Raw genomic sequence first — 22,198 nt, 5'->3', positions numbered from 1 at the left:
ATGTTTACCTGTCCATTGAGGGAGCAGCTCTTGGATTTAAACATTTATATTAATTCTTTATACACACACACACACACACACACACACACACACACACACATAGTGGATATGAGATCCATATCAGAAATAATTGATGCAAAGGTTTTTGGTTTTTCCCCCACAATCAGTATATTTTTTCCTTGTTATATTGATTTTGTTCATGTAGAAGTTTTGTTTTTTTGTTTTTTTTTTCATGTAGTCAAAATGACCCATTTTATTTTTTCTGGTCTTCTCACTTGGTTAAGAATTATTTCCCTAGTCTTAGTATGAAAAATATCTAATCTAATTTCCTTCTTTTTTCTAGGGTATAATCTTTTTCTTTTAAGACATATTCAATTTGAGCTTATTATGAAATGTCTGGTGTGAAATGTCCATCCTGATTTTTGTCAAACTGCTTTCCAGTTTCCCAAGCAGTTCTTATCAAATAGAAACATTATGTGGTTTATATAGAGCACTAGATTATTAAATTTAATTATTTCTGATGATATCTAGTCTTTTTCACTTAATCTACTGGTCTGTATTTTAACTAATTCCAAAATGTTTTGATGTTCATTGTTTTTAATGTAATATGAGATTTAAAGGTATTTTCTCTCTTTATTTAGATCTCCATCACCACCACTCCATTATTTCTTTTGATTTTAGGTGGTAATTTTTGTTTATTTGTTTTGAGTGCTATTTTAGGCCTGTTTTTTTTTTTTTCCCCCTTCCATTGCTTTTTACTCTAGGTTTTAAAATAATTTTTGAATTTAAAAATAATTCTATCCTGGGCTGCCATTTTTTTTTCTTGCTAGGGAAATTGCTGGTTAAGACAATTTCTGGGTTCTTTTGTCCTCTTAATGGGGATTGCCTTAATTTTTAAAAAAAATTTTCCAAAAATGATGGTAAAGGAAATAATTTTCTTTCCATTTTCATTTTTGGGTAATAACTCATTGGAATAGGTTATCTTGAAGTTGTTGCTAACATACACAGTAGTTTTTCTTCTTTATCTTAATTTGTGTTGATTTTTACCTTTAACTAGTTTGTTTTGGGTCTCACTTATATAGTTGATTTCCTTTATGACTTTCTTGAGTAACATCACTGACTATTGAGTCATCTTCATTTCTTTTTATGTTGCTATTCAGTGCTTATCATGTCTTGTGCCTTCCAACTCTTATTGAAAGAGAATATCCTTCATGTATAATATTATACATTATTATGTTATATAGTTGAAACCATACACTATTGATCACTTTAGTTTCTTAAACCTGAACTGTATTTTCATATATATGTTTTGTATAGCAGGATTAACTATAAATAATTATACAGTTTATTCACAGTTTTTTTTTTCGTGTGAATAAAAATCTAAAAGATAGTGTAGAAAAGATTCAGTGTATATTATACTTCTTTTAGACTTTACACCAGTGTCATTATGATCATAGAATTGCATATATGAAAGAGACTTCAAAAGTCCTCTATTCTAACACATATCTAAAGGAAAAAAATCCTGTCTATATCATTGCTGACAATTTATCGTGAAATTTTTGCTTAAAAATAGATATTTTAATCCCCTTAGATAATAATCTGTTCTAGTTTTGAGATGTCCCTATTACAAAGTTTTCCCTTATAAAAACTGAAATGTGCTTTCCTAATACTTTTCACTTATAATATTCTCTGAATCAAGCAGAATCATTCTAATACCATTTTCATATGACGAATCTCAAAATCTATGAAGTTTAATCTTAAATGAATGAGATTGAAGGCTGAAAGGGACTTTAGAAACCGCCTAGTTCAAAATCTTCCTTTCCTCTCCACATTTTACATATGCAAAAATTGATGCCCACAGAGGTTTAAGTCACACTGCTCATTCAAAGTGAATACCTCACTTCAAATACTGTTGCTATAAACAGTATTTGAAGTGAGGTATTTCACTTTGAATCCAATGTCCTTTTCACTTCACCCTCTTACTTCATTACCTGTCTAAATCTTTTGTGTCTCCAAGTTAAATAGTAACTCACAGTTATCAAGTGATATGTGTTACAAAGTACTTTCCTTACAACTCTGCAATAGAGCATTAGTATAACCATTATGCAGATGAGAAAACAAACTTACAACAGACTTACAAAGTTTTATAGGTTGGTTGAATTTTTGATTATGAAGCTATTAAGTATCAGGTTAGAATTTGACCTCAAATCTCCTGACTTTTGAACTCTATGCTTTCCGTCAATCTTTGAATTGCATGTTTGTTTAGGTTTTTTTAGATTCATTCTAAATTTAGTAATTATTTACAAAAACAAATTTTCCCATGCACAGATAAAAATGCATGTGCATGAAACATAAACTTCTGCTGTATACTTGGTTTTTTTAAGTGTATATTGACTTTAACCAAATTGTCACAGAAATATTTTGTTTCTGTCCTCTTAAATTATTTATTCTTTATTTTTCTAGATATTGTTAATTTGTTCTTACATATAACTGGTCAGTTTATATGTTCTGATTCTTCTTTTTTAACTTTGTATCATGTCAATTATGTCTGCCCATATTTATTTGAAATTTTATGTTGTTTAATATTATACGTTAATATAGTAAACATTAACATACTTTTATATGATAAATATTTTGATAAATAAATATGATAAATATGGAGTGTTTAACTTCATATCATTAAACATCTCAGTTGTTGGAAACCTGTTTTTTTCTTATTATGAATAAAGATACCATCAGTACTTTTGTACAGATAGATTTTTTTCCTCCATAATGGTATTATAGGTTCAAAGGGAATTTAGTTTTTACTTGATGTAAAATGGCATATTACTGTAAAGGTTGCACTTTTATAACTTCATCAGCAGTATAATGATAGCCTGCTTGTTTTTTTGTGCACATGTGATTTGGGCCCGTACACACATACCCCATCACCACTGCTATTTGATGTTAATATTTTAAACAACTATCTTTGATATTTACATGACCTTAAATCCCCTTAACAGGGGTGTGCTGGTAAATGTTTAGCAATTAGCTAGCTCTTTGGGAGGGTGAAGGGGAATGTACACAAGATAATAATATTTTCACTATTTAAGTCTAGACAGTTAACACATCAGCCTGATATGTAGCTTTTGCCAATTCTGAAGGAGTAATTCTTACTCTAAAAATTAAAATTTGTTAACTGATTTTTTTTTTTTTACCCCAATTCAAACAAGCTTCAGCACATTTTTACCCCTCATCCTGGTCATCTTTATCTGGTTGTCCTCTCCTAGTTTTTAATGACCTTTTTAAAATGGTACCGAGACCTGAAAACTCTGTGTGTGTGTGTGTGTGTGTGTGTGTGTGTGTGTGTGTAAAAACAGATGTGGTATGACCAGGGTGAATATATGGCAAGACTGTTGCCGTTTTAATCTGGACACTATATTCACTTTTAATGCAGCCTGAAACTATATACCTTTTTCGGTCCATGAAACAGGGCTGAATTATTGGATTTGCAGTCTTTTCTAATGACCTGCCTTTTAATTGTGTCTTCATCAGTCTGTATGTGGACAAGATTTCTATAATATATTAGAAGTATAATTCCTGGCATCATGGATTTTGCAATCTAATGGTTAGCTGATTTTGTTTTAAGTATGGAAGGGGAGAAATGGAACCTACCATTTTAGAAAAAAATATGCTTTTGTTGATTGTTATTTCATTGATATAGTGACTTTTTCTATTCATGCATATCACAATTTCTTCATTGCCCTCACAACCTGTCCCTATCCTTTGTGTTTTCTCATAAATCATCCGTGGAGGCCTTTGGCCTAGTAGACAATACAAAGTTGTACAGAATTTAAAATGCAAGTATATTTGCTGAATTGCTTTCTTGTACACTTATAATTTTGACTGCATATTCCCCTGGTAATAATTGTTTAATCCTAATATTCACTCTGAGAAATATTTTGCATTTGTCAGTATGCAATTTACATGCATTAAATTTACTTATGCATTCCAATAAAATTATATGTAGAATTGTACAAAAGTACAGTTAAACCATGATCTTTTTTTCTTACCTTACACAAGTTTATTAAAATGATACCTGATTTTTAATACTAAGTTTCACTTATCATGCAACAGATTAAGTACTCAATATTTACACAACATTATGTTATGTACTTGGGATACATAGATGAAAGATGACAGGGTTTATCTCTTTAGATTTGAAGAAACAGGTTTAGAAAGGTTAGATAAATTATCCATTTATCCACAATTGTTTGGTGTTGTAGGTCAGCTTTGAGTCCAGGTCTTAATGCCCACTCCAATCCTTTGTCTACTGTAGTATTGATTTGAATTGAATTATGTATTCTACTACAGCAACCTCATCCATAGGTGTGTTGCTTTCTAGCTTTACTTTTGTTAGTTTAAGTAAAAGTCCCTTCTGGACGCTCTGGTTCTTCTATCTATTCAGTTCTCATCATATTGACAATGATTATTCAGTTTAATTGCTTACTTACTCTTTTGCTTTAACCTGTTGTAAAACATTAGCAGGATCTCATCTGTTTGGAACTAACCCATACAATCTTTGAATTGGAGAACACTTTTTTTTTAAAAAATGATTGAAGAAAGACAGGTTGTTCGAGCTTTCTTCTGCAATCCATTCAAAGATACTCCAGTGTTCCTTGAATTTTGGGCTCCCAGCAGCAGAGCAAACAGGTGGACTCATAGAGAACAGCATAATAGACCTTCCAACTTCCAATTTATATTTTAGTTACATGACATTAAGAACCTTTTTTGTGCAGCATGCTGTACTAAGAACTAAAGAGTGATATTCCTGGTCCCTGCCCTTGTGAAGCTTCACAATGAATATGAAAGCTATGTCCTGTGGAGTTCTGTCATGAAAGATCATTACCATCTGGAGGAGATGAGGAAATATTTTGTGAAGATAGTGTTCGAACTGAAAGAAAAAGCAGGAATTCAGTAGATTAAGAGAGGAAAGATATAGAGTGGAGAAGGAGAGAAATATTCCAGGTATAAGAAACAGTATCATCATAATTGGAAAAGTACAAAGCATGTCCAGATGGCATGCAACATGGAATTATGTTTGTGAGGAATTTCCAGGCTCCGATATTTGAACTTTATAGGAAAAGCATTAGGGGAACACTGAAGATTTTTGAACTCAGAGATACTATGACTAGATCTTTTAATACAAAAGAGTATTAGTCTGGAAAAACATGAATTGTGAGTGGAAGACTTTGGGTTTGGGTATAATGGAAATGTCAGGAATAGGGATTAGAAGAGATATCAAGTTGCTATTGAGGAAGAATTCTCTCTAACTTGCCTTGATGGCATGGAGGCATGGGGTCCTCATCCTTCTCTTTTATTACATAGAAATTTAATCATAAGTGCTTTAAACTGAAAGAGAGAGAAAAATGCTTGTTTATGTTCACCAAACTATTTAACAAATTGCAGTCGACCTATATCCAAATTCACAAAAGGCAAAAGTTTTTCTATGGTTTTTAAAAAAATTCAATAAAGAAACCAAAGATCTCGGGTATTTATAGGCGTTTGTAAAGTGAATATGTAAATAAGCAAGATCAATTAGAGATTGCAATATAAAGGGATTTTTATATATTATGAATATTGAATAGGATGATTATTATGAATTAAATGTCTCTGAAAGAAGGGCACATATCTCATTTAAAAGAAATATGAAGGGTAGAGGGAGGTGAGAGGCCTACAGGCACAGCTCTAGTTAGTGCTATAGCAGCCATCATCCTAGGAATACAGATTCAGAGAAATGAAAGAGCTCTTCCTTAGGGAGCATGCACTCTACTGGATATAATGGATGTAGATAAATGCAAAGTAATTTTAGTTGGGAGAGACTGTGGGCTGTGTATCTCAGAATTAGTAGCTAGCTATAAACAGTAAAGGCTTAGAGGCAGAATTTGAGCCAAACTTTAAAATTGAAAGTCGGAATTCTGAGAGGCAAAGGTAGGAGGGAATATGAATAATATTCTAGGCATGCAGGAAAAGCATGAGATGGAAGATGGAGAGTTATATATGAGGAGACCAGTTTGACTGGAGCATATTTACATATATACACTTTCCTCTCTTCTTTTGCCCAGATTTGAGTTATTGGTTGTTATATTTTCTCTGATAATGCCGGTAGTTTTTATTTTGGAATTTTTTTTTTTTTTTGATTGGTTTTGTTATGTTTTGCTTTCCCTTTTTTGGAGGCAATTGGGGTTAAGGGCAAGTTAAGTGACCTGTCCACGATCACACAACTAATGTTTGAGGCAATATTTGAATTCAGGTCCTCTTGACTCTAGGGTAGGTGCTCCATCTACTGTTCCACCTAGCTATCCCCTGAAATGATTGGCTTTTTTTTTTTTTTTTTTTTTCACTTTATCTGATTTTGGTAATTCTAGATAGTTTTCGTTTATGATTTCTTTGGGGAAGAGATATATATGGTGGTTAGGCTCTTTATTCCCTCATCCTCCCAGGAATTCTGATCTCTTCATTTTTTTTTTCTTTTTTAAATAATTTGCATTTGTTCTTATATTTATTGTTTCATGAAATCATTCTGCTTGGTGAATTCTCATTTTCGGGGATCTGTTATTTTGATAAGAATTTCTATCTGCCTCTTTAACCTATTTATTTGCCTTCCAATTCTTTCCTTCAGAATGCTTATTTCATGTATAAATCTATTTTTAAAAATCTCTCATTTCTTACAGAAATGCATAATCCTATACATTTATATATAGATATAAATGTTTTATATATATATTTGTGTGTGTGTGTGTGTATATATATATATATATATATATATTTTATATATATATATATACACACACACACACTAGGCCTTTATATATGGGCCTTTTCTTTTTCTTTGAGCCTTTGCAAATACTTGTTTTGGAATTATATTCTTCTGTATTTACCTTTTTGCTATCTCTTAACCCATATTTCTTCAAAGTATTCCTGTTGTTTCTTGATTCAGACTTTGGCAAGGTCTCATCCACCCATTCTCACATTATCTAGTTGGTCAGGCATCTTTTCATCCTTAACTCAATTTCCTGTGTGCCTGACTGAATTTTACCTTCCTCATATGTTCAGAATGTGGGCCAAGCTTCCATGGCCTCAGTGAAAGGTCTGCAGTTGGCTGTCTCTAGTTAGAATGCCACTACTTTAGTGGATGAAATAAATGCCAGAGTGGCAACAATCCATCCACCAGGAGAGGCTCTGGTGCAGTCTTCTGGTCTGTTCACTTGAGCTTGTTGTGGCTTTTCTGTTGCAATCTTTTTTTTAGTTTTGAGGCTTCTGGATGTTTTGGGGCAGTTATAGACTAAATTGAATTTTTTCAATCATTTTTGGTTTTGATGCTCTTTTTAGAACATTGTGGGAGAGCTAGACTCTTCTGTGCTCTTCTTTCATGTCTCATATTACTTTGAACCCTATAGATGTTTCCTAACCCAAATATTTTTACGTTGCATTAAAAAAAAAATCTTTGCAGTTATACTCCTATCTTCTGTGAAACATTTTATCTCTTTTCAATAAGATACTAGAATCCTTTTAACTCTTGTATTGGATAATTTTTATAATTGAAATTATGATTGGATCACTTCCCATTCACCATTTTATTTTAAATTGCCAATAACTTTTTTGTATTTTAAAATTGTTTATTATAAATTTATTATTACTTAGGAACAAAAATAAGTATCTTTTAAAACTTCATTAAAAAAGGAAATCAACATTACTTGCTACTATGTAACCTTGAACAAATCATTCAACTTCTCTGTGCCTTAGTTTCCTATCTATTAAAAAAACTTTGAAATTTTTTTTCTGTCCTAAATTTATGATTTTATGGACTATTACTTCTCCATTACTTTAAGATTTGTATGTCCATTTCTTGTGTTTATATTCTAAAGTAGCTGTTTTCTATATTTTAAAGTAATCACTTTCTTTTGATTTTGGCACATATTATTCTTTGCAGTGAGCCAAAATATTTTTATTTCTTTATCAATTTAAAATGGCTACTGTAATAATTCTTTTCCTGAGAATTTCTGGGATTCTGACATTGAATTTTATGTCTTTTGATTTTTATTAGAACATAAATTGTTATGTAGTACGATGTCCATAAACAAATATTAGATTGGATTTTAACATACCTCTTAATGAAAAATGAGCACATAAAGCATAAGTACTGAGTTTGATTAAATGCCCTAATATTGAACTTATGTAGCTGAAAGTTTAGTTTGGTTTAACGAGTTTTTGTTATGGATCCTAATACATCAATATAGTTTTCATATATTTGTTGTTTCTGCAGGAAATAATGTCCACATGTTAGTATTTTTGTGTGGATATATTTCTGACATCTTGAAAATGTAAAAACATTACCATTTTACACTACAAATTGCTAATTGTTAGTTATAATAACAATAGCTTTTTGCTTTTGTAGTCTATTAGCATTTAATTTTATAACACATTTCCTCCTAAATACTTGGAAACTATAAGAAGTAAAGTTTTTTTATGTTTACAGAAAAGGAGCACAAATAAAAACTTGCATATTTTGTTATTTCAGTGGTTATTCTTCACACTGATAGAACTAAAAGTGCAGCTAATATCTCAGGATAGGAAAAAGATATGTTGTCTTTCTATTTTCTTTTGGGGATTTTTAGCCAAGATTCCATATGCTTAAAAATATTAATACATCATTGTCTATCTTCTTAAGAAATGGCTAGAGTTTTGGTTAACAACTGTCATATACAGACTTTGCTTAATCAATGTCAACAGGTTGCTATAATGATAATGATAATAATGACTAGCATTTATTTATATAGTGCTTTCAGGTTTGCAAAGTGCTTTATAAATATTGTTGCATTTAAGTCTCATGACAACCTTAGATGGTTACTGCTATTATTATCCACATTTTACAGATGAGAATACTGATGTAAAGGTTTTGACTCAACCAGAGTTACAAAGATAAATATCTGGGGCAAGATTTGAACTTGGGTCTATTTGATTTTCAATGTAGTACTTTACCCACTACACTGTCTACTTCCTTCCTGATTACTAGTTTATATTTTCTAGCCAAGGTTTAGAAATATTTTTCCTTAATAAATACAGAAAGGATTAAACTGTCTTCAGGGCTAATTACAAGAAACTATATGACAAAAAATACCCCTCAAAAATGTGTGAAATAGTTATGAATAAACAAATTTTTTAAATTTGTGTTTACATATATATGTCTATATAAATATATTTATGAAGTGGTATAAATGCAAAACAAAATTATACTTTTATTTAGAGGAATAGATTTTTAGAATGATATTATCAGATCTTACCTTTAGTAAAATCACTTTGATAGTTGTAGAAGGACGGATTGGAGTGAAGAAAGATTTGATGTCTGGAGACTAATTAGAAGATTCTTGCAGTAATCTAGACTAGAGGTAAAAAGTGTAAACGTGTTTGAAGAACAAGGGACAAATCTGACATTTTGTGAAGTTTGAAATGGCTAGATTTAACAAATAATTAGGTGTGTAGGATAAAGAAAGAAGAATTGAGGATGGGTTATACCTCTGTTTTAAAACTGTTTTTCTAAAATAATGTTGACAACATTAGGGAAGTTTGAAAGACGTGTAGGTGGATTTATAGAGAGAGATAATGAATTTGCCTTTAGAGATATTGATTTTAGTATATGCAAATCACTGGGGATATAAATAAGACAATAAGAAAGTTCCTGCTCTCAAGAATCTGACATTTTCATGGGGAAGATAGGAAATATATAAGATAATGATGAGGAGTAAACTGAGGTATAAACTGAGATGGGTCAGTTCCTTTTCTCTCTCTCCTTCCTTCCCCAAAGTAACCAAGGGCGGGGTCCGCAGCAAATAAATTTGCTACTTAATGCTATATGGAAACAAAATCTTTATTGATAGTAAAAGGATAGACCGGCATTTGGCCTTCAGGAAGACCCAAACTGCCTGAAAGGGTGACCTTAGTTGACGGGCATTAGCTGGTATACACCAAATGCAAAGATTTCATTTTTCAGCCTTCCTTATATACATACATGATGACTAGAGTCATCAAAACAATGTTGCACAGAGATATTATCAAGAGGTTCCGGAGATATTTGTCAATAATACAAGAATTCTCTGTTGTTGTAAATAAGACAGGAATTTTCTTATTATTGTAAATAAGACAAAAATTCTGTTGTTATCTCCTTCATTCTCTCCCCAGAAAGGAATTTCAGATCATTAGAATGGGGGCTGAAAACCAAAATTAGCCCAAAGGAAGTTGGAGATTAAACAAGAAATATCAAAGGGGGCTACCACCCCCAATAGATTTCATTTGCAAGTCAAATTTAAAAGATTTCATATTTCTTAAGAAGAAGCAGCAAAACAAATGCTAACATCTATTCTTTAATGTCATGTCACTGATAAAATCATATCAGTTACTGATATTGAACCACTTGACCATTATTGATAAGAACTTTTTTTTTTTTTTTTTTTTTTTTTTTTTTTTTGCTGGGTCCTAGATATGGCTGTAGTTCATGTAAGAGCAATTGCCATGACTGGGACTATTTTCCTGGATGCTGTCCTAGGGACACTGGGCTATTCTCAAGGCTCTTGAATTCAGGATCCTTGGCTATCTCTGTCAGGGTGTGAAGGTTAATAATGGTGATTTGATTGGGTGGCTTATATACTAATTCCTTTCTCCCTTGGAATTATGTTTGTTTGCTTTGTAAGAGGAACTTGGTTGGCAATTAATTGGCAAGGTTTTCCTACTTCATAGTAGTTGCTTCCACAAATTATACCTCTGAAAGCTGAACTAGAAGCAAGACTAGTCATTTAGAAGTCCTCCTTCTGAGGCTTCTGTTCTCATTTTCATCTGTCTAGGTTGAGATGTCCAGCAGTTGGATATGTGAGAATAGTGTCAAAGGAAAGATTTGTAGACTTGGGAGTTCTCTCCTTTTTGAATCTATGGGAGCTGCTGAGATCACTAGCAGAGAAGATATAGGCTAGAGAAAGAAAGAAAGAAAAAAAAAAGTCCCAGGACTGAATCCTGAGATATATCCATATTTAGTAGGCAGAACATAAATGATGACTGTGAAGTAAAAGGATTTTTGCAATAAACATAGATATTATCCTTATCTCCTCATTTTTTTCTAACCTTCCATGGCCATTCTGTTGCTGTCTTATTAAGTTCACCTCTGTAGCATCTCTCCAGCATACCTTTATCTTTTCTAATACTAATTATACTCTAGTGCAGCTCTTTATTGCCTCATGCTTGGACTTATATTTTGATTGATCTTATTTTCTCAAAGTCTTTCCCCAGTCTTGTCATCTTCCATAAAACTGTCAAATTGATCATCTTAAACTGATTTTGGTGAGCAATTTGGAAGTATGCCCAAAGAGTTATTAAACTGCCTTTGACATTTATATCTTTTGACCCAGCTATCTCACAGTTTTTTCTATTTCTGAAGATAAGCAGTGGGGAAAAAAAAAAACAAAAAAACTTATATGTTCTAAAAGATCTATAGCTACTTTCTTTTTGTTGCCAAAGAATTGGAAATCTCAACAATTGGGGGAGTGGCTGAACAAGTTGTGGTATGTGATTACAATGGAGTATTGCTGTGGAATAAGAAATGATGAGCTCAGTGATCTTAGAAAAACTTGGAAAGACTTGGATGAAACAATGAAGAATGAAATGAGCAGAACTTAGAGAGTAATGTATATAGTAACAAAAATATTGTTTTGAGAATGACTTTGAATGAATAATTTATTTTGTCTATTATAAATATCTAAATTAACTATAAAGAACATATGAAGAAGGTACTGTCAGCATCTAGAGAAAGAAGTGTTAAATAGAATATATATAGAATAATTTTACGGGTGTGTATATGTGTACTTATTTCTGTCTAATGGTAGCCATTCTAGGGACAAGGAGAAGGAAAAGAAAAAAAAAAATTGAATGACAATTTTGCTGTAGTTGTGAAAACAATAACAAATTATACATAGATTTGCAGTTTCATGTGCTTTTATTGCACTGTCATGGAAATTCTTGTTTTATTTAAATTAAATTTTTCCAAATAATTGATCTTCCTAAATATATTTTTTAAAATGAAAGTACATGTATGCTTTTTAAAAATGTTGTTTCTAATAAGCTGGGGAAAATAATTTTTTAAATTGATCTTCCTAAAAATGGGTTTGATCTTGTCATCCTTTATTAAATAAACTATAGTGGCTCCTTATAATTTTCAAGATCAATCATAAAGGTCTCTTTTTATCATTCAAAACTTTTTATAACTGGGTCCCCTCCTACCTTTCCAATCTTCTTATTCCTTATTCCCAAGTACTCTTTAGTTTTCTTGATATCTCCTTTTTCTATGCATTTCTCTGGGCTTTTGTCTACTCATGGAATTTTCTCTATTTCCTCCTTCCGGTTTCTCTACACTTCTTCCAAATCTCAGCTAAATGCTCATCTTCTTTGTATAAGAAGCTTTTTTCCCAGTCCCACTTAATACTATTGTCTTCTTTCAGTTAAATACTTCAAGGGAGCTCTATAATAAATTATTTATACATTAGATTGGGAACTCCTTGAGATTAGGAATTGGGTTTTTGTTTGTTTTTTACTTTGTGTCCCCACTATCAACTACAATGTCTAGCCCATAGTAGATACATAATACTTTTGAATTTGATTTGACCATGAAAAGGGCTAGAAAAGCCAAATTATGAGAAAGTAGTTGTGGAGGTGAAGATAAAAAGTAGAGATAGTATTATGTAGTCAGGTTTTTAAGTTTAGCTGTGACAGGAAAAAAGAATTAATTGAAATATCATATGGGTGGGGAGAGATAATAGAGTGAAGTCAGTTAAGCATTTAGTAAATTCCTACTGTGTGTCAAAGGCAAAAACATGATTCCTGCTCTCAGGGAGATAGATCCCTTTCTAATGAGACAATATTCATTGCATACATGGCATAAAAAGAAGGTAGATGGGTGATACCCAGAACACAGGAGTCAGAAAGCCCTGACTTCAACTCCAGTCTTAGATACTTAGATACTTGAGCAAATCACTTAACCCCATTTTCTTTAATTTCTCATCTATAAAGTGAGCTGGAAAATGAAATTTCAAACCAGTATTTTTATCAAAATCCCAAATTGGGTCATGAACTACTGAACATGCCTGAAATAACTGAACAATGGCAAATAGTAGGTAATTTTTGAAGGAAGTAACTGGGGACTTTGATGAGGTAGTGACTTGGAAAAACTTCATTCAGAAATAAGAACTTGAGCTGACTCTTGAAGGAGGCCAAGGGAAATAGGGGGGTGAAAAAGAAGAAGAGGAGGACATTGTGAAGTAATAACAATGAAAATGCATGGAGTTGGGAAATGGAATATTATGTGTAAGAAACAGTTCATAGGCTCATGTAGCTGTATTGTGGAGGACTAGGAAGAGAGTAAAATGTGAGAATACTAAGAGTATAGGAAGGGACCAAGTTGTAAAGGACTTTAAAAGCTAGAGGGTTTTTTATTTGCTTCTAGAGGGAATAGGGGACCATTGAGTTTATTGAGTGAGAAGGTGGTTACAGTTTAAAAATGTGCTTTAGGAAGAGGTCATTTTGCTGTATTGAAGATGAATCTGAGTGGGGAGTTATTTATTCTTACCCTTGAACTTCTCCATAAGTTTCTCAAGTTTGAGTTTGAGTGCTTTTCTTGGAACTAGTATATAATAATTCAGACTGTAACTTGGCTGTGGTATGTTTAATTTTGGGATGGCATGAGTCCTGTAGAATTGAGAGTAGTAGCAGAGAGGGAGAAAAGGACCCCATTGAACATCTTTTTTGTTTTTTCTGCATCAGACATGACTTGATCATTGGTGAGGATCTAGTAGTGATGCGGGGAACCAAATGGTGTGGTTAGTGGAGGTGCAGAGAGTTGAGGTATGAGAATCCCTTTCTGGTCGGCGCAAGTTCAACATGAAAGAATTCACGAACCCAAAAAGTTTGCTTGGCAAAAGGGAAGTTTTATTGGCACTGAGAAGTCAGTCCTAGCAGAGAGAGAAAGGTCCTGGCAGAGAGATAAACAGAGGTGTTTACACTGAGAAGAGAATGTCTTTACAGTGGGCAGCAGGCAGGCTATGCCAAGGAGAGAGAGAGATTCCTTAACAAGGCATGGTCTTGCTTTGGGCCTCTGCAAAGAAATGAGCACAAAATTGCCCTTTAATAGGAAATCTGAGACTGAAGTTTCAATTGAATGAAATTACTTCAATGTTGTCACTGCCTCCAGGCCTAGATTTCTGGTTAAGATCATCTAAGTTTCAGCTAAGTAGGAGTGGTCCTCAACTAATTTTCAGCTTAATAGAGGGTACAGCTACTCAATAGAAATATCAGGTCCAGATCTCCAGGTAAATGAGATCACTCAAGTTATAAGTAAGTAGGGAGTGGTCCTGAGCTGTGAAGTCCAGACTAGCTCCTCTGAAGGGCTCAGAATAAGTCCTAGTCAGGATAAGCATAAGTCTTTGCCCCAAGTTGTGGGCTCCAAATTGTAAAGTCCTGTTGTCTCTCAGTTGTAATCCTTCTCTGGGAGGCGCTTTCTTTTCTGTATAATCTTTTCCTCTGTGAGCAGGTTTCTTGGGAGGCTTCTGGAGCCTTCCCTTCCAAAAGTGTGGGATTGCTGGATTTGTGAATCCACGGGACATCTTCTCTTTGACTCAATCCAGACTGCCATCTAAACTCAATGTCCCAGTCTAGATTGCTCTCCAGGCTCAATGTTGCCTCTTTTTATCCTCCCAGAGAATGGGCTTGTGAGTAATCCCAGGCGCTTGTGGGAACTCCTACAGCCTTTGCTTTTTTAAAGTATTCTTTCAAGGTGAAAACTCCTTAAAGGTTTGAACAAAAGGTGTGAATTCTGAGTTAGAGAATTGTTAAGTACCAATTTAGCACTTAGTAAGAACCTAACACTGAGTCAATCTTAATGAAACCATTTAACCGCCCCAAAGAGTGGGCCCTATCAGGAGAGTTTCAGGGCTCGCCCCAAAAGTCAAGGATAGTTTCAAGATTCGTTCCCGACAGTAGCAAACTTAAGACTTGTATGGATAAATTGAAAAAGTTGGATCAGATAATCTTTAAGTTCTTTTTAACCCTAAAATAAGGTAAATTTGGTCATAATACATTAATTTTAAAGATTCAAATTTTTCCCTATATAAGGAGAAATAGAATATTTTAAATATGAATATGTAGAATAGTGTATGTATTGGAATAATAATAAGAATGGCTGTAATATGCAGGTAAAATCCATTTATAAAAACTGGTATAAAAATTTTCTAGGTTTCAGCTAATAGCTCACTTCAGGCAATGTTGTATAACAAAACTATTATGAATGGTTTAAAGTACATCATAATTGAATTTTTTCTTATTGAGTAATGTTTGTGTAAAACTATGTTCACAATTAAGAAGTGTGCTAATTGAATTTGTATAAAAGCAGTATGTAGTTCTTTAGATATCAAACTATAATAAAACCTCTCAAAAACAAAACATATTATAAATTAGATACATGACTGTATATCACTATACAGAAAACCCAGTTATTTATTCATCTCTTCAGCTATATATAGTACCTTCTTTCTTTCTTTTTTTTTGTTATTATTTTTTAATTATAGGTTTTTATTTACAAGATATGTGCATGGGTAATTTTTCAGCATTGACCCTTGCAAAATCTTCTGTTCAAATTTTTCCTCTTCTTCTCCCTACCCCTTTCCCTAAATGGCAGGTAGACCAATACATGTTAAATATGTTAAAGTATATGTTAAATACAATATATGTATGTATATCTATATCTATCTATCTATCTATCTATCTATCTATCTATCTATCTATCTATATATTCTTTTGTTCTTTTGCTGCACAAGAAAAATCAAACTTGGAAATAAGAATACCTTCTTTTAAAATTAAAACACAAAGTCTTACAAAAATGAATATTGAAAATTACCTGTACATACATTTGGAAAGATAAAAATACTATTGGAGGGAAAAATGAAAATTTGTGACCATTTTTCTTCTGGGGAAAAGCTGTTTAATATTTGAATCTGTTCTTCAAATCTCTTGGGTATGAGAACCTTATCAGAGAGACTTGTTAGAAAAAAATTTTTTCTCTTAGTCAACTGCCTCCTTTTAATTTTAACTGCATTGATTTTGTTAATGCAATAATTGTTTAATTTTAACTAATTTAAATTGTCCATTTTGCCTTCTCTTTTGAGAACTCTTTTGCCTCCCCTATTTTTTGTTTGGTCATGAGTTCTTTCCCAATCTTTAAATTGGAAAGTTAATTGCTTCTTTACTCCTAATTTGTTCATGACATCACTTCTTTATGTCTACTTGTTATGTGGTGTGAATATTGTTCTGTATCTTAATTTCTCCCAGATTACTTTTCAGTTTTTTCAGCACATTTTATGTAATAATGAATCTTTATACATTTGTATCTGGCAAGTTTGGATTTATTGAAATTGGCTAATATGTTCAGTTATTCTTATATATGATGAACCTTTTCTCTTTCACTGATTAATCTGTTTTTTAAACCAGAATTCATTTTGATTATTGCTCTGTAGTAGAGTTTGAGATCTGGTACTGGTAAGTTTCTTTTCCATCCCCCTTGATTTTTTCATTTCTGCTTTTGAGATTTTTGATCTTTTTCTTCTCCAGATATATTTAATTTTATTTTGTCTAACTTTATAAAATAATCTTTTGATAGTTTGGTCAAACACTGAATGTGCAAATTAATTTAGATAATATTGTTACCTTTATTATATTGTCTTGACATTCAAGAGCAAATTAATATTTCTCCAGTTATTTAAATCTGTCTTTATTTCTATATTGTGTTTTGTAGTTGTAATGATATAGTTTCTGTGTGTCTTGCTTACATAGTCTCATGTTGTACACTTTCTGTAGTTATTTTGAACACAATTTATCTTGCAACTAAGTTTTATTGGTAATATACAAGAATGCTAATGATTTATGTGGATTTATTTGAATCCTACTCCTTCAATTAAATTTTAGTTGAGTCTTTAATGTTTAGCACCAATAAATTATTATCCTCTCCAAAAAGCAATATTTTTCTTTTCCCACGCATGGGCTAGATTTTACTTTTTTTTTAGTCTTCTTTCTATAACTAGCATTTTTAGCACTGTCTCATAGTATTGGTGATATTAGGATCTTTCTAAAAAGGCCATTAAATTTTCTCCATTACATATTATAACTACTGTTGGCTTTAGGTGGATATTATTCTAATGTGTCCATTTATTCCTGATACTTTCAAGAATTTTTAACAAAAGTCAGTGTTGGATTTTATCAAAAGACTTTTCAATGAAATAGTCAATAAATAATAAGTACCTACTATGTGTTAGGCACAATGCTAAGGGCTAGGACAAATATGAAAAAGATAGTTTCTTCCCTCAAAGAATATGCAATCAAAAGGGGGGAAATATAGAAAGGGAAAAGAGGCTAAGTGGTTTGATGAATAATCTAACAGAGTATATCCAGATAGAAAATGAAGAATTGAGTGACCTGGGTGCCCCTTCTTAAATGAAGGGTTTCATCTTCCATTTTCAGAAGGAGCTCCCAGGAGCAGAGGGTGCTGATGAGGTTTTATTCTTGCAGGATGGTAAGATTCATGGGGTCATGAAAGGAATTAATTTGGGTAGGAAATGAAGCATATGTTGATATAATTACATAGTCTTTAGAATTTTCTATTAATGTTAACTCCACTTTTAGATAATCTTGCAATTGGTATCCGTATGATTCTAGGACCATATCTCTATTTTTAAAAATAACATTATGGGCTTTTTCCCTAATTACATTTAAAAACATTTTTTATGTGTTTTTTTTTTTTTTTGTTTTTTTTTTTTTTTGTTTTGTTTTTTTGGTTATAATTCTACCACTGACATATTGGCTTTGGATTCCTAGGCAAGTCACCTAACTTTTCAGTGCTCTAAGCAACTCTTAAGATTTTAAATTGCAAAGAAGATACTGGGCAAAAGGATTTTTCTTCACCTGGGAGATTTTACCAATGAAATCACAGATTTAATCACTATCCCCACATCCCTTTGCTCCGGATATTCCTTTCAATAAGGAAATATGATTTGAGTTTCCTTTTCTGTAATCATGATGTATTTGCACTGGCTCTTCAGTCCTCAAAGCTTGTCTACTTAGTGACCAGTGGCTTGTGTTTTTTGAGATAACTAGCAATGTTTATGGGCAAAATTATCTAAGAACAAAGCAAAGGAAATTAATCCATATGGAATTCAATCATTGCCTCATTGAAGCTAACCAAACACAGATGATTTAATGTGGACAGCAATAATGTGCTATAATTTCTATAGGATTAAGTTGTTACTTTTGAGCACTGAAATCTAGAGCAGTGCCCATAAAACACACCATTATTCTATTTAATTTTAAACAGTTAAAAAAAATAAGGTATTTTTTGGATGAGAAATGTATAAGCCATGTTGCATGTATGTGTGTGTGTGTGTGTGTGTGTGTGTGTGTATATACACATATATATATATATATATATATACTTTTCTTTCTTACGTGATTTCTAAGTTATGTTTATATAAACCGAAATAGTTTAAACAAAAATGACAATATCCTCTAAATCACTTTCTTTACATCTATAGTCATTAATGTAAAGATTTATGTGTCCTCCTGGGCAAGTCACTTAACCCCAATTGTCTCAGCAGGAAAAAAAAAAAAAAAAAAAGATTTCTATGTCCTTTGATTATTGTTTTTTCACTGATTTAGAGATAATCTACCAGGATGCTTTATGTAATCTGAGATCATTGTCAACAAAAGGTTCAAAAGACTTCTGAGAAAATCAAGAAAGTGAAATGACAGTTACACAAGTGACTCAAGAGAATCATGTTAAAGCATACAAAGAGCCCATGTTTATAGCTTTAAAATTGTATTTTTATTAGTATGTGAACATGATTTCCCAATCTGTTATTTAAAGTTGTTTTCTTTTTTTTCTTGATTTTTGTTTTCTGAATTCATCATTCACTTTTCTTTTCTCATTTTATTTTCTTTTCAACATTCACTTTTATAAGTTTGAGTTTCAAAGTTCTTTTTCTCTTTCTTCCATAAGATAGCAAGAAATCTGTACAATCATTTTAAACATATTTCTATATTAGTTATGTTGTAGAAGAAAAAGGGAATGACCATAAGAAAGAAAAGGCAAAACAAAAAGGTAAAAATAGTGTGCTTTGAGCCACCTTCAGTTTCTGTAGTTTTTTTGGTCTGGATGGGGATGGCATTTTCCATCCAATATCTATTGGAATTATCTTGGATCTCTCTACTGTTGGAAGAGCTAAGTTTGTCATAGTTGATCATCACACAAGTCTTGTTACTGTATAACAATATTCTCCTGGTTCTGTTCACTTCATTTAGAGTCATTTTGTGTCTTTCGAGGCTTTTCTAAAATGAGGCTGTTGATCTTATTGAACAACAGTATTCCATTACATTTAAATACTACAGCTTATTCAGCCATTTTCTAATTGATGGGCATCCACTCGGTTTCCAATTCCTTGCCACCATAAAATGAATTGTAAACATTTTTGCACATGTGGTTCCTTTTCCTTCTTTGATGATCTCTTTGGGATACAGACCCTGTAGTGGTACTGCTGGATTAAATCCTTTAAAAGTTCTTTGGATATACTTCCAAATTTCTCTCCAGAATGCTTGGATCGGCTCACAAAAACCAACACTTCATTAGTGTCTCAGTTTATCTCATTCCCTCCAACATTTATCATTATATTTTCCTGTTATCTTAGCCAATCTGAGAGGTTAAAATGATAGCTTTCTAAGTTAAAAGGCTAGTCATTAAAATGATACACAAATAAAATGGAGATGTTCCTTGTTACTCATGGACATTTTACAGTGGTCCTTGAGGAATAATGTCTAAACACCTAACCTTCCTTCTTACTTTTAGAAAAATTTTGAAATAGTAAGTTGTACATGTAAGACAATAAAATAACCTTTGTATGACTTTGACTCTAGCTTAAAGTATATTATAAAAAAAAAAGTATTTTTATGTAATGTTTCTTCTCTTTACTGAACACTGAGGTATCTGCTATGTATTACCCAATACACAATAGATACCTTTTTCCTCTTTTAAATTATTGCCATCTAGGCATTCCTTTGTTTCCACATGCTCCAGCATCCACTTTCCTTTCTTCTTTTACTTTTTTTTTGTATGGTTGAACAATTAGGATTTTTTTTTCTTAATAATAATAGTTTTTATTTACCAGATTTTTGCATGGGTAATTTTACAATGTAGACAATTGCCAAAACTTTTGTTCCAATTTTTCCCCTCCTTCCCCCCCCCCATGGCAGGTTGACCAATACATGTTAAATATGTTAGAGTATAAATTAAATATAATATATGTATACATGTCCAAACAGTTGTTTTGATGTACAAAAAGAATCAGACTTTGAAATAATATACAATTAGCCTGTGAAGGAAATCCAAAATGCAGGTGGACAAAAATAGAGGGATTGGGAATTCTATGTAGTGGTTCATAGTCATCTCCCAGGTTCTTTCTCTGGGTGTAGCTGGTTCAGTTCATTACTGCTCTATTGGAACTGATTTGGTTTATCTCATTGTTGAAGAGGACCTCATCCATCAGAATTAATCATCATACAGTATTGTTATTGAAGTATACAACGATCTCCTGGTCCTGCTCATCTCACTCAGCATCAGTTCATGTAAGTCTCTCCTGGACTTTCTGAAATCATCCTGTTGGTTATTTCTTACAGAATAATTATATTCCATAATATTCATATACCACAATTTATTCAACCATTCTCCAACTGATGGGCATCCATGTAGTTTCCAGTTTCTGACCACCACAAAGAGGGCTGCCACAAACATTCTTGCACATACAGGAGGGATCTTTTTTTAAACCTTTTCTTTTATACCCCCAACATTTAATACCATGCCTAGCATAATGTAGATACCTAATAAATGCTTATTGATTTACTGAAAAGTAATTTTTATATAACTAGCTCTTCATTTTTTACTGATTGATTAGGTGACCCAAATCCATCTCTCATCAAGAATTTGTAAAATTTTATAATTTGTTTCATAATTTTATGTTTGCTATTTTAATAGTTGTGGACAGAATAACATTTTATATTCAATAACTATATAAAGTAAATTTTAATTTTGAAGTTCAAGCAAATTTACCATTGTAGTTATTGTAAACACTTAATGAATAAATCTAAAAGAATAATATGAACAGTATTTTACATTACCTTGGGTGTTCACAACTTTTCTTTGTTGCTATCCAAACATTTGGAACAAAAAACATTGGGAATCACAGGAGTAGAGTCAAGTACTCCTGTAGTCTTCTATTTAGAAGATTTAGGGATTTCTGGCAAGAAGGTTATATTCTTATTTCTACTGGGTTAAAATTCAAATTCAAAGGGAACCACTGAGTATTATCAAGTTGGAGAATGATCTGCTCAGACCTGTACTAAAGCTAAAGGGCATTTTATTTTTTTAAATTTGTATTGAGGTTAATTCAGAAGAGAAAGGAACCTAGAATTAGCTAATGTGAGTCCAAATTAGGATGATTTAGGAGTATTGAAATTGTGTCAGTGTCTTCAGCAGAAAGTTTGGATTATGAGTTCTGTTTTCAACATGTTGAATAATACATGAAGTATTGTTATAAATTAATTTTAGAGTCTTTATAGATTTCTCTGTATGGCCAGTTATTTCCAGTAGCTCCTGCATTTGAATTATAGTAATGATATGAAATGTCTTTTTCCCCCCCCTGAGGCTGGGGTTAAGTGACTTGCCCAAGGTCACACAGCTAGGAAGTGTTAAGTGTCTGAGACCAGATTTGAACTCTGGTCCTCCTGAATTCAAGGCTGATGCTCTATCCACTGTGCCACCTAGCTGCCCCGATATGAAATGTCTTTGAAGAGTAAAGAAAATATTGCCATTTTCCAAGACAAAGAATAAAAACAGAATTTGCAAATTTATAAGCCAATGGACTTAACTTTTAAAGAGCTAAGTGGTGAATGTCTAGAAAGGGGAGCCATGATTGCAAAAATTCAGAATGGCTTTATCAAGATTAATGCCAGACTATCTTATTTTCTTTTTTTGACCCTTGTAAATTGGTGGATAAAAGGAATGCTTTTAATGTTATTTAACTAGATTTTACTA

General features: G+C 32.3%; 1 protein-coding gene across 7 annotated transcripts in view; it reads left to right on the top strand.

The window, feature by feature from the left end:
• Positions 1-22,198, top strand: part of ZMYND11 (zinc finger MYND-type containing 11) — a 148,634-nt gene that overhangs the window by 18,366 nt on the left and 108,070 nt on the right. The gene's annotated exons all lie outside the window — the stretch shown is intronic.

The sequence above is a fragment of the Sminthopsis crassicaudata genome, chromosome 5, assembly GCF_048593235.1.
Source record: "Sminthopsis crassicaudata isolate SCR6 chromosome 5, ASM4859323v1, whole genome shotgun sequence".
Lineage (NCBI taxonomy): Eukaryota > Metazoa > Chordata > Mammalia > Dasyuromorphia > Dasyuridae > Sminthopsis > Sminthopsis crassicaudata.
The sequence above is the reverse complement of the archived record's forward strand: the minus strand, read 5'-3'. Positions and strand labels throughout refer to the sequence as shown.